This window comes from Malus domestica, chromosome 13 (genome assembly GCF_042453785.1).
Source record: "Malus domestica chromosome 13, GDT2T_hap1".
In the NCBI taxonomy this organism is placed as follows: Eukaryota; Viridiplantae; Streptophyta; class Magnoliopsida; order Rosales; family Rosaceae; genus Malus; species Malus domestica.
The window spans coordinates 36406909-36411494 of NC_091673.1; the positions used below are offsets into that span (position 1 = coordinate 36406909).

At 37.0% G+C, this 4586-nt stretch overlaps 1 long non-coding RNA gene across 1 annotated transcript; it reads right to left on the minus strand.

The window, feature by feature from the left end:
- Positions 1-852: 852 nt before the first annotated feature.
- Positions 853-3394, minus strand: LOC139190598 (uncharacterized). The gene is made up of 2 exons (XR_011574917.1): positions 2412-3394; positions 853-1419 (listed from the first exon to the last, which is right to left on the minus strand). It is a non-coding gene; the product is annotated as an uncharacterized lncRNA (long non-coding RNA).
- Positions 3395-4586: the final 1192 nt, after the last annotated feature.

Sequence of the window (4586 nt, forward strand, 5' to 3'; positions counted from 1 at the left end):
GTGATTTTTATTTAATTGCTTATGATTGATTGCATGCATACTTTGAATTGTTAATCACCGGGATAAAAACTATCTAATTGTCTTAATGTCTGATCACCATTAGGATCTTTAGAAAATTAATTTGATGCATTTTTGGTCGGAAGGTTCTCTGAAATTGACGTTGGTTTCTTGTGATTAATAATTGTAATTTCACTTAGGATGAACATCACGTCTTAAGGGTTACATGGTTTTCAAAGGGTTTTCATAAAGCATAATGAGTCTTTCATGTTCAGATTTGATTCGAACGTCCAGACGAGTTGCATGTTAGATATACGTTCTATGTTGGAGGTTCCAAGTAGAATATGAATTAGGAAAACCTAACCTTCAAAGTGGCAAGTGTAGATCATAAGTAATTGGTAAAAGTTCATAGGATTGCTAGGTGATGTTGGAACCTTAGTGCTTTCTTAATTTGATTTCTTCCAAAACTGTTTTCTTTTCCCTCTAGTTTTAATATTGCAAATTGTCTCATCTTTAATAGTTAAATTCGTTTTTAATTTAAATAGGTTATAAAATCAATCATCTCAATTTATACTTTACAATAATTAATTGGAATTTAGTTTGTTTCGAATTATTTAATAAGCCCTGTGGAGAACGACTTTGCAAGATCCGTTTATATTACAACAACCTTGTGATTCTTACAAGTATTATAGAAGTTTTTATCCCATTCACATGAGTAGTAAAATCCCTATCACATACTTTTGCAAGTAGTAAAAATCTTATCGAGGCTTGGACAGAATGCTTACCAATTCCTACGGGTGCATGTTTGCGACGGGTTTTAATTAATTAATCAATTAACCAAACAAAAGCCAAAAAAGAGTATAATGTTACTGTAACATTTCAAATTTGATATGAGAGGAAAACAAAATCACATTACAATTGAACAAGAGAATGACCCGGAACACTTTGAACATAAACATTTTATCGAGTATTTTCCCGATTCACTCATAAACCCTTCAATGAGGATGAGCACCTTGATCCAGACACCAAACATCAGCTGCCACCTTTTTTCCTGAAAGACTTTCGTTCTGTGGACTTATTTATCCTCTGCGCCAACTTCGACCGGCACCATAGGTGAATTGGTGGCTACATGGCTCCTAAAACTGATAAAATGGGTTGCTCATCATCCAAGGCAAAGCAAGGGGTAAGAAAATGTACAAGTTGCACTAATTCCATCTGCTGTCTGAGTCCTCTGATTGTTCCTCAATTTCTTTTATGCTCTGAACTGTATCTGAAACTTTTTTTGACATGTGCTCTGTGTCTTTCCAAATCTTTCAAGATAATATTTAACTGTTCTTCATATGCAGCACAACGTCGCTTACATTTTTGCCTCACGTTGTGCAACTCCAGGGACAGCCCTCGGATTCTTTTATCCTTCTCATCCTGAAAATTAGGTCACTACGTCATTGTTTTCCGTACATGTCTCTCCATCATTGTAAAATTTAAGATGCTAAACCAGGGAGCTTAGAAGTTAATAGGAACAATGATTACGAGTTACTTTTTGGATCTATGTTATACTAGCAACAATTATGGGTGGTTTAGTTTTTGCTGTCAATAATGTGTCTCTGAAGTCTCCTGGAATATCCTTCCACAGAGAAAAATAATGAGTCTGTGAAGTCTCCTGGATTATCCTTCCACATAGAAATGTGGGTATTCACAAATAAACCGTACCTAAGCAGTTGATTGATCGTCACAGGTATGGATGAGCATAAGTTGACCTACTTGAAATTAACGGAGGAGGACATAAGTTGGAGAAGTTAATATGTAGAATTGTAGATCTAAATGAAACCTTTTGCATTCTACTAAACAACAGCCTTCATATAAAGAGCAAGGAATATTTTAGTTTCAACTTAATGGCTAATGCAACATGATACCAGGTTTGGACAAGTGCCTGGTAACAATCCGCACTGCTCTTCCACAGTTGAAAGCATCGATTAGCAAGTTAACCATTCTAATCGACGAAGTTTCATTGGTTTACCAAAAAAACCCCAAGTTTAAGCTACTAGGATGTCAAACAACAATTCTTTTAAATCCAGCACTTCCTTTTGTGCGTGGGTAACTCCTCACAAGTTTTGTTCGATTACCACTACTTCCCAAAGCTTAAACTATTAGGACATGGATTACCAATCATTTTATTAATCTGGAAGCAAATCCGTGATCTTTTTTAATATTATTAGGTAATCTGTTTAGTCTCTTCTTCAACATTATTATTGAACACAGTTATTTAGTACCAGTGAGTTAGTACCTAAGCAGTTAGTTGGTTGATCGACACAGGTATAGATGAGTTTCAGTTATTTAGTACCAGTGAGTTAGTGACAAATCTTCTTATACAAACATTTCATTCAGAATTATGTTAAAAATACTCCCCAACATACCTCACTTGCTAAGTGCTTTCCTGATCCCCACCATGGAACCTTGCTGGGATTCATTAGTTTATGATTTTGCTCTTTAACAAATTTTGTGACTACCCACTTCAGTCCATCTCTTTGAGCTAGCCTTATCTTAGCTTGACAGCCCTTGCGGCGGGTTACTGGGGGTGGAGGAAGAACTCTGTCTTTTCTGTGCACATACTTTTGTGCTCGAAAGCCTTCTTTCGAGCAAACAAAATCTTGACCAATAACCTGATTATTTACTCATGAATGACGATTGTGGTGTATCCGTACGGTGAAACCAGAGCGTCTGCCATATGCAACATAAAATTCTCTAGCTTTGTCTCGAGTCAAACTCCATGACTATATATGGTTCTAAAGCTTCCATGTTCATAGGTAGATCTGCTGATTGTTCTTCTATCTCGTCCTTTTCATCTACACACAAGCCCAAATTCTCAGGAAGCACATCTTCTATCCCTTCTTTATGTTCATAGGCTTCAGCATGCATATCTAGGTCACTTTCATCTGAATCAAATCCATGAATAGACTGGTTATCCATTATGATCCTACAAGAAGAATCGACAAAATTGACTGATCATTTCCATCCAAAAACAGGACAAGTAAACATCAACATAATAATGGGTCAATTTCTACTACAAGTGATTTGTTGGTCAGCAGATATTTGAGTTTCAAAAAACTCTGTATTGTCAACACTAAAATAAGCTGAAGAATCATCTTGAAAACACAAAGTACATAAGACGATAGCCTCAGTTTACTAAGCAACGAGAGAGAACGGTTTCCAGGTATTGGAACATCCAAGAATTACTCTTCACATTCTAGGCTCCTTCTGATAATGGGTGCAGCGGATGAAAGTGGGTTGATAAACTAAGAGAAGGTTTCTCATAAAAAACAAACTAAGAGCAGATTCATTGTTGCATGAGACAGAACCTGTAGACTAATTTAAAGCAAAATAAATTTTCAAGCACAACATGGAGGGCAATGTACTTTTTTTTTTTTTTTTTTTTTTTTTGAAATTATTGTCTCCGGATCTTTGACCCGACTAATCACTAGGCCCCCCCCCCCCTGACCCCAGAACATTTGGGAAGCAAGAAACTCTAGCAATTGCTAGGTGGGTACCTTGAGAGGTGAGGGCAATGTACTTTCAAGAGGCAAGTTTTTCAATAATGCAGATAAAAGAGAATCCCCTTCTTCCACGCAAGAAACTCATGAATAAGGCCGTTGACGTGTAAATTTAGAGGTGGAGTACGGTTACCAACCAAATTTTCATAATAACAGATTGCATTTCTTGAAAGGAAGCATTATTTTCCCCATTGCAGCAGTTTTCCAGTTTTCCTAACGTAGGATTACCTATTCGTTTTTAGTTACAGTATAATAGCAGTCTTTCCCCACTAAAAACGTAGTTACAGACTTAGCGGCTGTGCTGTGAAAAAAAGCTGCTGTGAGAATAAGCGGCTGTGCTGTGAGAATAAGCGGCTGTGAAATAAAGCAGCAGAGCGTTTGGTAAACTTTTTTGTAAAAGTGCTTTTGGAAAAAAAAGCAGTCTGATAGTGGGTCTTTTCATTAAGGGAGCACTGTAGCTCCATGTGCTTTGAAAAAAAGCCAGTTTTCCAAAGCTGCAAATAGCAGCTTCAGCTTTTTCCTTTGATTTCAGCTTATTCTCACAGCAGCTTCCAAAATAAGCCCTTTTTTTTCAGTTTACCAAACACCTAAAACCCTCACAGCTTTTTTTCATAGGTGCTTTTTTTTTAAGCACCTCACTCCCAAACTAGGTCTTACAGTCCAATTAAAAATTTCACAAACAGTTAGTTTGATAGTAGTCAGCCTTATAACGACACACAAGAACCAACCGGTATACAGATACGAATCAACTGGTATACAGATCCAATGAGCATTTTGAATATTTTTCTTACGTTAAAATCAAACGTTGAATGTCTGAAAACAAAAACTTAGCAAACATAGTATACTCTTTGTTTGTACCATACTTGACCAATCCCGAAACTACTAAGCACCGGTCAACGTTATACCGTCAAGGACCCAGAAGAGTTTCCCTCCAACTAGGAGGCCAATCACAGCGCGATACATGTCGACATCAGAAGCCAATCATAGCGCAACACGTGTCAACATCAGAAGCCAATCACAACACGACACGTGTCAATGTCA